The sequence below is a fragment of the Rhinopithecus roxellana genome, chromosome 7 (genome assembly GCF_007565055.1).
Source record: "Rhinopithecus roxellana isolate Shanxi Qingling chromosome 7, ASM756505v1, whole genome shotgun sequence".
NCBI lineage: Eukaryota > Metazoa > Chordata > Mammalia > Primates > Cercopithecidae > Rhinopithecus > Rhinopithecus roxellana.
Window position 1 is genome coordinate 27945649 of NC_044555.1, and position 11401 is coordinate 27957049.

Genomic DNA, 11401 nt, shown 5'->3' on the forward strand with positions numbered 1-11401 from the left:
CCAACAAGAAGTTCTGATGGATTACATTGGGGTATGAGAAAAAGAGAGGAATCAAAGATAATCTAAGCACCTAGCAGAACAAGGTTTCTATTTACTGAGATGAGTAAGAATGAAGAAGGAGCAAGTTTGAACAGAAAAGTTGAATTTGGTACTGTAAGTGTTTAGTTTGAGGTGTCTACTAGACAACTAAGGTGGTTGAATATGTGAGTCTGGGGTTCAGGAGAATGGTCATAGTAGTTGAAGATATTTATTTGAGAGCTACTTATAATGGCAATTAAAGTCACAGCATTTGATGAGACTAGATAGAGATGAACACAGCTACAGAAAAAATAAGAGTTCTCAAGAGGGAGCCATGGGGAATATGAAGAAGGACCAAAACCAAAAACCTAGACTGGCTGTCTGGGTTTTTTTCAAATTGATGGGAGTGATAGGGTAGAATGTTCCACCCTATCACTCTCATCAATTTAAAAAATGGGAGTGGCTCACATCTGTAATCTCAGCTGTTTGGGAGGCTGAGGCAGGCAGATCACTTGAACTCAGGAGTTTGAGACCAGCCTGGGCAACATGGCAAAACCCCACCTCTACAAAAAAATACAAAAAATAGCCAGGCATGATGGCACATGCCTGTAGTCCCAGCTACTCGGGAGGCTAAGGTAGGAGAATCTCTTGAGCCCAGGAGGTGGAGTTTGCAGTGAGCCAAGATCGTGCCACTGCACTCCAGCCTGGGCGACAGAGTGAGACCCTATCTCAAAACACAAAAACGAAAACAAAACAAACATACAAAAAGCCTATACAAATTTGATAAAGCACACATCAGAAGACTCTGAAATGTGAAGAAAAAAAGTGGAATCATTGGGAACCTTGAGAATTAAGAAACAATCTAGTGTGACTTTCCTGTTTGTTTGTTTTGTTTTGTCTCCTATATACAATAGCCTGCTCCCTGGAGAAGCCCACATTCCAGAAATGTCAGTGAGCACAGACCAAAAAAATGCCCCAAGAAAAGCCCAAAAAATCAGGAAAAGGGTGGCTCAGCAGGACAGAAACATTTTGATTATACCTGCCTTATTCCAGGTGAACATCACAAGTAAAGCCGCACTCCTCTCTCTCCCAACTAGAAAGTGAAAAGAGGATTACTGAGAAAAGGGAGCTAAAGAAAGTGATCTTTAAAATCTGTGTATGAAATCCTGGGCAGACCTCTGAACAACTCATCTGTGAAACTGACTAGAAATAGCACAACAAAAAGCTTCAGGACTGAACAATGGTCTGGAACATCACTCAGGTTTCAGATTGACCTGTGGGTAGCACACACATGAGCAGACCAAAATAGTACTGCAAAGCCTTTGAAAACTAAATGTGTATTTGGACCACAGCCCACAAAACTAGGCTGATATGCTTTGGCTGTGCCCCCCCAAATCTCATCTTGAATTGTAGCTACCATAATTCCCATGTGTTGTAGGAGGGGCCTGGTGGGAGATAATTGAATCATGGGGGCAGTTTCCCCCATACTGTTCTTGTGGTAGTGAATAAGTCTCACAAGATCTGATGGTTTTATAAGGAATTTCCCCTTTTGCTTGGCTCTCATTCTCTCTTGCTCACTGTCATGTAAGACGTGCCTTTTGCCTTCTGTCGTGATTATGAGGCCTCCCATGCCATGTGGAACTGTGAGTCCATTAAACCTCCTTTTCTTTATAAATTACCCAGTCTTGGGTATGTCTTTATCAGCAGTGTGAAAATGGACTAAAACATAGACCAAGATACGTGTTCTTAGCCTAAGGTTAACTGCCTGCTATAATAGATTTGAATAAGAACCAGAGTCTCATAAAATAATACTCAAACTGTCTAGGATATAATAAGAATGACCCATCATATCAAGAATTATGAGAATCTCAGCTTGAATGAGAAAAGAAAACCAACACTAGCCAACATTGAGATGTAATTCCACAGGTGTTGGAATTATTTGACAGTAATTTCGAAGCAACTATCATAAAAGTGCTCCAACAAGCAGTCATGAACATTCTTGAAACTAATGAAAAAATAGAAAGCCTCCACAAAGAAATAAAAGATATAAAAGTGAACCAAATGGGAAGTGTAGAGCTATACAATAACTGAAATAACTCACTTGATGAGCTCAATAACAGAATGGAGATGACAGAGGAAAGAACCAGTGAATTTAAAGATAGATCAATAGGAATTACCCAATATGAATAAGAGAGAAAATAGACTGGAAAATAATGAACAGAGCCTCAGGGACCTATGGGACAATAACAAAATTTAGTAAAAGACATAAACCTAAAAATTCAAGAAGCTGAGCAAATCCTAACAGGATAGACCTAAAGGAATCCGCAGTCAGACACATCATAATCAAATTTCTGAAAAGTAATGACAAAGGAAAAAGTCTTGAAAGCAGCCAGAGAAAAACGATGCATTACCCATAAGCAATGTTCATAGTAGCTTTATTTGTAATAGTCAGAAACTCTGAACAAGCCAAATGCCCTTTAATGGGCAAATAGGTAAACTGGTACATCCATACAGTAGACTACTGCTCAGGCAGAATAAGGAATGTATTATTGATATATGTAACAACTGGGATTATGTTTTTTCTCATGTTTTCTCATGTTATTATGCTGAGTGAAAAAAGACTATTTGCTGTGTTGTTTCTTAAAATATTCAATTTATATGACACTCTTGAAATGACAAAATTTTAGTGATGAGAACAGATTAATGGTTGGCAGGGGCTGGGGTAGGGTATAATTATAAAGAGGGAGCAAAAGGAAGTTTCTTTGCAGCAATGGACTAGTTCTGTGTCCTGATTGTGGCGGTGGTTACATGAATCTATACTATACACTCTCCCCTCAAAGTAAACATATATAAAAACTGGTGAAATCCACCAGTTCTATAGTTCTGTAGTTTCATTAGGTTCATTCAGTTCCATAGTTTCTGTTCTTTCTCTCTTCCTTCCCTCCTTCCCTCCCTCCCTCCCTCCCTCCCTCCCTCCCTCCCTCCCTCCCTTCCTTCCTTCCTTCCTTCCTTCCTTCCTTCCTTCCTTCCTTCCTTCCTTCCTTCTTTCTTCCTTTCTTCCTTCCTTTCTTTCTTTCTTTCTCTTTCTTCACAGTTTCGCTCTTGTAGCCCAGGCTGGAGTGCAGTGGCATGATCTCGGCTCACTGCAACCTCCACCTCCCAGGTTCAAGGATTCTTCTGCCTCAGCCTCCTGAGTAGCTAGGATTACAGGCGCCTGCCACCATGCCTGGCTAATTTTTGTGTTTTTAATAGAGATGGGGTTTGACCATGTTGGCCAGGCTAGTCTTGAACTCCTGACTGCAAGTGATCTGCCTGCCTAGGCCTCCCAAAGTGCTGGGGTTACAGGCGTGAGCCACCCGCACCCAGCCAGTTCTGTAGTTTCATTAAGAGTATTGTGACAATGTCAGTTTACTGCTTTTGATTATATACTATGGTTATGTCAAAAGCTATCATTACAGGAAAGCTGGGAAAGGGCATATGGGATGTCTCTGTAGTATTTTTGCAACTTCTTGTGAGTCTTAAATTATTCCAAAATAAAAAGTTAAATAAAAACTAATAAGAAATAATGAGGTGGAAGAAGAGTCCAGAGGTCACAGGAAGAATGTCTTTCATGTAGACGGAAATGACCACAGGATCTGGTTACATGGAGGTTGTTAGGGACTTAGGACAAGAGCAGTTTTGGTGGAGATACAGGAATGAAAGCCTGACTGGAGGGTGTTCAAGAGAGACTGAAAGGAGAGGAAATGGGAACAACGAATATAGTGTGGAAAAGTTAAGGTTCATTTTGAAAAAAAAAAGAAAAACCAAACAACAACAACAATAACAACAACAAAAAAACAGGCTGGAGGTGGTGGCTCACGTCTGTAATCTCAGCACTTTGGGAGGCCGAGGCGGGTGGATCACTTGAAGTCAGGAGTTCAAGACCAGCCTGGCCAACATGGTGAAAACTTATGTCTACTAAAACTACAAAAATTAGCCAGGCATGGTTGTGCATGCCTGTAATCCCAGTTCCTAGGGAGGCTGAGACAGGAGAATCACTTGAACCCAGGAGGTGGAGGTTGCAGTGAGCCGAGATCACGCCACTGCACTCCAGACTGGGTGACAGAGTGAGATTCTGTCTCACAAAACAAACAAACAAACAAACAAACAAAAACCCTCAAAACCAAATAGAAGGCCAGTCACAGTGGCTCACGCCTGTAGTCCCAGAACTTCAGGAGGCTGAGGTATGAGGATCTTTTGAGATCAGGACTTTGAGACCAGCCTGGGCATTATGGCAAAGCCCATCTCTTCCAAAAAAAAATACACAAATTAGCCAAGTGTGGTGACACATGCCTGTTGTTGTCCCAGCTACTTGGGAGGCTGAGGTGGGAGGCACACTTGAGCCAGGGACATCAAGGCTACAGTGAGCCATGTTTGCGCCACTGCACTCAAGCCTGGGTGACAGAATGAGACCCTGTCTCAAAAAAAAAAAAAAAAAAAAAAAAAAAAAAAAAAATCCTGAAAAAAACAACAAAACACATTAATTTCTATCTCACAGATTTTTTTTTTCATGTTACATAAGTTACATGTTAAGCTGTAAATCGCCATTAAACTATTTAACTTTGTAAGTAGGCTCTAGTGTTATAAAATATGTGATACTTTCCTGCCTTGTTTTGTACATCTGTTTTTAAAAATACAATTATGTCACTCTGAGGGCCTCTGAGGGATAAATTATACTACTTGTTAATAACCAGGGTAGCAAGAGACAGTGTTTGAAGATAAGATGGAAAAATAATGCAGCAGATTAATTAATAATGTGACACATCTGGTTGTTTTCAACTCTCAGACTGCAGTAATGATCCTATCTCCTTGACTACCAGCAGTTCATGCTTGTTGTCAAAAACAAAAAGTCTTGCAGAAGCTTAAAGTAGAAATAGTAAATAGAAAACTGCTTTCTCTCTGCAAAGCAAACAGAAAACTCCACCAAAATGCTTTTCCTGTAATCCCAATAATACAATTTGTTATAAACAGATAAACAATATAAGTTAAAGACGAGGCCTTATGCTTGACAAAACTAAGAGATCTATGTAGCACTTTCAGAAGGAGACTTAATTGGGATTCCAACTATAGTATCTGTTTTGGAAGAAAAAAGTTAAGACCGAAAAAACATAATCAAAGAGTCAGAGGCCAGGCGCGGTGGCTCATATCTGTAATCCCAGCACTATGGGAGGCTGAGGCGGGCAGATCACTTGAAGTCAGGCGTTTCAGACCAGCCTGGCCACTGTTGTGGAAACCCGTCTCTACTAAAAATACAAAAATTAGCCAGGTGTGGCACACGCCTGTAGTCCCAGTTACTTGGGAGGCTGAGGCAGGAGAATCGCTTGAACCTGGGAAGTGGAGATTGCAGTGAGCTGAGATCACACCACTGCACTCCAGCCTGAGTGACAGAGTGAGATTATGTCTCAAAAAAAAAAAAAAAAAACTGAAAAATTTAAAAAATTTAAAAAAGGCTGGGCGCAGTGGCTCATGCCTGTAATCCCAGCACTTTGAATGGCTGAGGTGGGTGGATTACCTGAGGTCAGGAATTCGAGACCAGCCTGGCTAACATGGTGAAACCCTGTCTCTACTAAAAATACAAAAATTAGCCAGGCATGGTAGTGGGTGCCTGTAATCCCAGCTACTCAGGAGGTTGAGGCAGGAGAATCACTTGAACCTGGGAGGCGGAAGTTGCAGTGCGCTGAGATTGTGCCACTGCACTGCAGCCTGGGAGACAGAGTGGGACTCCACCTCAAATAAAATAAAATAGAATAAAAAAGAATCCGGTTCAACATGCCCTGTGATCCTATCTAATCAGGACCCTGAGACAACTTCACCACATTGTTGTAATGAGAGAACCTAATGAACACCTGAAGCTCTATTCTTAAAGAATAAGATATCATACCAGTATACAAATGTGTAGCAGTTTGGTTCATCAATATCACATCACTAATAAGTTTGTTTGTTTACTCTCTTGCTGATTCATTCGTTCATTCATGTATTTAACAGTTATTTATTGAGTACACCTACTATACTAGACCCTGAGAATACAAAAATGGACAAGGTATGGTCCCTGTTGTCCACACAGTGCTTGCAATCTAGAGGGGAAAACCAAACAAAACAAAAACAGACAATTACAAGATAATGTAGTAATTATTATTATTACTGACCTTTATTGTGTTCTGCCCATGTGCTAGGTGCTATCCTAAATGTTTGTCATGCATTATCTTAGTGAATTCACACAACACCCTTATGAGTAAAGGGCTATTATCATTCCTATGTTAAAGATGAGAATAATAAAACCAATAGTGTTTTGGTCACTTAATCAAGGCCACACATTTTGGACAACCATGACAGCATCTGAAGCCTAGGGACTCAGGTAAGGTTACCTAGACTGGGGAGCTTTAGCAGGAGGTGAGTTTAGAGAGGTGACCAGAGGTCACATCATCACAGGTCTTTCAAGCCCTCTAAGGATGTATCCTGAAAGCAATGCAATAGCATTTGCTTTAGTTATTATAGCCTGGTAACAATCAGTTCCAAAATTTAGGGGCTTTAAACAAGTACCATTTAATTGCTCACAATTCTGTCAGTTGGGAATCTGAGGATGGCTTAGTAGGGGCAGCTTGATCCCTCTCCATGTGTTGTCAACTGAGGTGGCTCCACAAGCAGTGAAGGATCCTAGATGACCTCATTCACACATCTAAGACCTTGGTGGAGGACTTTGGGTGCCTTGCTTCTCCTTCACATAGCTTCTAAAAGAGCAGAAATGGAAGCTGCAAGGTTTCTTAAGGCTTAGACCTTGAACTTAACTGGCATAGCACCATTTCCATCACATTCCATTGGTCAAAGCAGGCTACAAGATCAGACATGATTCAAGGGGAAGAAAGAGGCTCCATCTCTTGATAGTAGGAGTGGCAAAGTCATGGTGAAAAAGGCATTCAGGATGGGAAGGAGTGTTGTGGCAATCTTTGGAAGCCATCTACTATATCACAATGTTTTAAGAAGGGGTGCAGCACGCAGGAAGGAGTAAGAAGGGTGCTGCAGTTACCTGGGGCAGCAAGGGAGTGGGGGTAGGCCTGAATCCAAACCTGATTGACAACCAGAATTATCTGAGGTGCTTATTAAAAATACAGATTCCTGGTCGGGCACAGTGGCTCAAGTCTGTAATCCCAGCACTTTGGGAGGCTGAGGCGGTTAGATCACCAGGTCAGGAGATCAAGACCATCCTGGCTAACATGGTGAAACCCCGTCTCTACTAAAAAAACAAAAAAATTTAGCCAGGTCCACGTGGTGGTGGGCGCCTGTAGTTCCAGCTACTCGGGAGGCTGAGGCAGGAGAATGGCGTGAACCCGGGAGGCGGAGCTTGCACTGAGCCGAGATTGCACCACTGCACTCCTGCCTGGGCGACAGAGCAAGGCTCCATCTCAAAAGAAAAAAAAAAAAAAAAAAAAAAAAAGATTCCCAGGCCCTACCACAGACCTACTGAATCTAAACCCCTAGAAGTGAAGCCTGAAAATATACATTTTTAATGCTCTTTCTTTCAACAGATATTTGTTGGACACCTACTCTGTTCTAGGCACTATTCTGTGCTCTGGGGATAAAAAGTGGTGAATGATATAGACAAGGTTCCTGTTTTCTCCTGGGGGCAGGGAGTGAGGTGGAGGAAACAGATAAAAAAAAAGAACAACTAAGTAAACAAATGAATATGTTTTTGTATCAAGATTATCCTTTCTGAAAATAAACAAAATTAGTTACTGTAAAATCGTAACAAATACTTGAGAAAATGGGTGGAGATGAAAAAATGGACACGCATGTAAAGGTTATTTATTACAGCATGGTGGTAATGGCATTAGATTTGTGAAAAGTAGTTTTATTGAAGTGTGATTTAGGTACAATAAACTGCACTCACCTAAAGTGTACAATTCAGTAATATTTTTTTTTTTCCGAAATGGAGTCTCACTCTGTCACCCAGGCTGGAGTGCAGTGGCGCAATCTCTGCTCACTGCAACCTTCACCTCCTGGGTTCAAGCAATTCTCCTGCCCAAGTCTCCTGAGTAGCTGGGATTACAGGTGTGCACCACCACACCCAGCTAAGTTTTTATATTTTTGGTAGAGATCGGGTTTCACCATGTTGAACAGGCTGGTCTCGAACTCCTGACCTCAAGTGATTCATGACCCCACACCGGCCTTGGCCTACCAAAGTGCTGGGATTACAGGCATGAGCCACCACACCCGGCCCAATTCAGTAAATTTTGACAGATGTCACATCCCCTTATTCTCATCTCCAATCCCAAGAACAACCACTGATCTGCTTTCTGTCCCTATAGATAATCTTGCAATATTTAGAATTTTATGCAAATGGAATCATACAGTACGTAATAGCAAGAGATCTTTAAACCTCACCTAAATGAATAGCAATAGTGGTACTTTGTGGTACATCTGTTCAATAAAGCATTATGCAGCTGGGGGAGGGGAAGCTTTTCATGTATTAACCTGAAATAATTTCCCAAAAATATTGTTCAGTCGAAAATGCATGGCACAGAACAGTGTGTAAAGTGTGGCACCACTTATATACAAAGGGAAAAAAATATACCCATATATCTGCTTGTCTACACATAGACCATCTCTGATAAAAGCTGGCAACATAGGTTGCCTCATGGGAAGAAAACTGGGTGTCTGGGAGATGAGACGGGGAAATGACTTTTCACTATAAAATGTTTTGTTCTGGCTGGGTGCAGTGGTTCACACCTGTAACCCCAACACTTTGGGAGGCCAAAGCTGGCGGATCACCTGAGCTCAGGAGTTCAAGACCAGCCTGGCCAACATGGCGAAACTCTGTTTCTACTAAAAATATAAAAATTAGCAGGGCGTGGTGGTGGGCGCCTGTAATCCCAGCTACTCAGGAGGCTGAAGCATGAGAATCGCTTGAACCTAGGAGGTGGAGGTTGTAGTGAGCTTAGATCATGCCACTGTACTCCAGCCTGGGCAACGAGAGCAAAACTATCTCAATAAATAAATAAATAAGTAAAACGTTTTGTTCCTTTTGAATTTTGCACCACACGAGTTTATGATTGTCTTAGTCTGCTTGTTCTGCTATAACAAAATAACTTAAGACTAGGTAATTTATAAAGAACATAAATGTATTTCTTATAGTTCTGGAGGCTGGGAAGTCCAAGATCAGTGTTCTGGCATTGGTATCTGGTGAGGGCTGCTCTCTGCTTCCAAGACAACACCTGTTGCTGTGCCCTCACATGGTGGAAGGTGGAAGGGCAAGAAGAGCTCTCTCCCTTCGACCCTTTTATAAGGGTGCTGATCCCATTCATGAAGGTGGAGCCCTCATGACACAATCACCTCTCAAAGGTCACACTTCTTAACACTATTGCATTGGGGATAAAGTTTTAGCATGGGTTTCGGAAGGGACACAAACATTTAAATCACAACAATCACCTAATAAAAGAACAACTAAAGGTTGAGCACGGTGGCTCACGCCTATAATCCCAGCACTTTGGGAGACCCAGGTGGGTGAATCATGAGGTCAGGAGTTAGAGACCAGCCTGGCCAACATGGTGAAACCCCATCTCTACTAAAAATACAAAAAAATTAGCTGGCTGTGGTGGCAGGCACCTGTAATCCCAGCTACTCGGGAGGCTGAGGCAGGAGAAATGCTTGAAGCGAGGAGGGGGAGGTTGCAGTGAGCTGAGACTGAACTACTGCACTCCAGCCTGGGTGACAGAGTGAGACTCCATCTCAAAAAACAAAACAAAACAACAACAACAAAAGAACAACTAAAATTTTAAAAATTTAAATCATAATAAATAGAATGAGAAATTTCCCTAACCTTGGTAGATGACTTTATATATTATGTAATGTCAAGTGAAGGACTATAAACTTCAAATATTCTAATTAAAATTTCATTAAAATTATAGTTGAAACCAGAAGCCACAACTAAACAAACTGATCTTGAAATTCATATGGAAAAGGTAGCCAGAGAACTCTGAAAAAACAGAAGAGCAATGATAGAGGAACCAGAATGATCAGATATTAAGACATATTACAAAGCCCTAAGAGTACAACTAGGGCCAGGCACAGTGACTCATGCCTGTAATCCCAGAACTTAGGGAGACTGAGACTGGAGGATTAAGTGAGCCATGATTGTGCCACTGCATTCCAGCTTGGGAGACAAGGTGAAACCTTGTCTCAAAAAAAAAAAAAAAAAAAAAAAAAAAAAAAAAAAAAAAGAGAGAGTGAACTAGAATATAAAGAGATAGACCAAGGGAATAGAAGAGGAAACCCAGGAATGGAAATTGATACATAATAATTGAATTAGTAGAAACATAATGGACTCAGTAGAGTACCAAGCTAGGAAGAGGGACAGAGGGATGGCTCACCCTAAGTATAGGCAACATAGGGGTTCACTGTTATGAAGAATTTACAAACAATAATAAGGACAGATAAATCAGTCCTTTTTTTTTTGAGACGGAGTCTTGCTCTGTCGCCCAGGCTGGAGTGCAGTGGCGCGATCTCGGCTCACTGCAAGCTCTGCCTCCTGGGTTCATGCCATTATTTTTATCATCATCAGGCATCAGTGATTCTGAAGAATGTCAATGATAAAATTCTCCTCCTACTCCAGTTGCTGAGTGGACTGCTCCTACCCCTACTCCCACCTTCTTTGGAATACTACTGAATGGGATATTTCATACAATATGTTGGGACAAGTGGATAGCAACAAAGAAATAAATGAAATGATTCAAATAGAGATTAAAGGCTTTATACAGCCAGTGGGCATCAGGGAGCACCTGAAAAGTAGGTAACTTCCTGAGCCAAAGCAGAATTGGAGTTGTCATCAGTAGGGAGAAGAGAGAAGTAAATGACTTTGGTCTTGTCCCAGATGCAGTTTTCTTTATCTGTAACCATTGCAAAACTTGCAGTTAGAATGAGTGGAATAGGCTTGGTTTTTCAGCTCTTTCTTGGGATGGTTGCTGTAAGGTGCAGTCTCAGGTTGACAGCTGTGTGTATGCACGTGCATGCGTGTGTGTGTGTGTGTATAGGAGAGAGACAAAGAGTGAGAAAGACAGAGATAGACATAGAGACAAAGAGGTGAGGAGTTAAGAAAGGGGGACAAAGAAAGAGAGAGTGGAAGTGAGGGAGTGAGTGAGGGAGGGAAAGGGGGAGAGAGAAAGAGGGAAAATTTACAATCAAACCAAGGAATAAATGTTCTCTACTTGACGCCTCTTAGGCCAGTTTGGGTCATTGGTCATTACCTCTGGAGTCATAACAGTTCCCAGAGAGAAATGCTGGATTGATTGGTGTAAGCCTGGGATTTGGCATCTCAGGTAAGGGCAATAGGATTACCATGACTGGCCTAGAC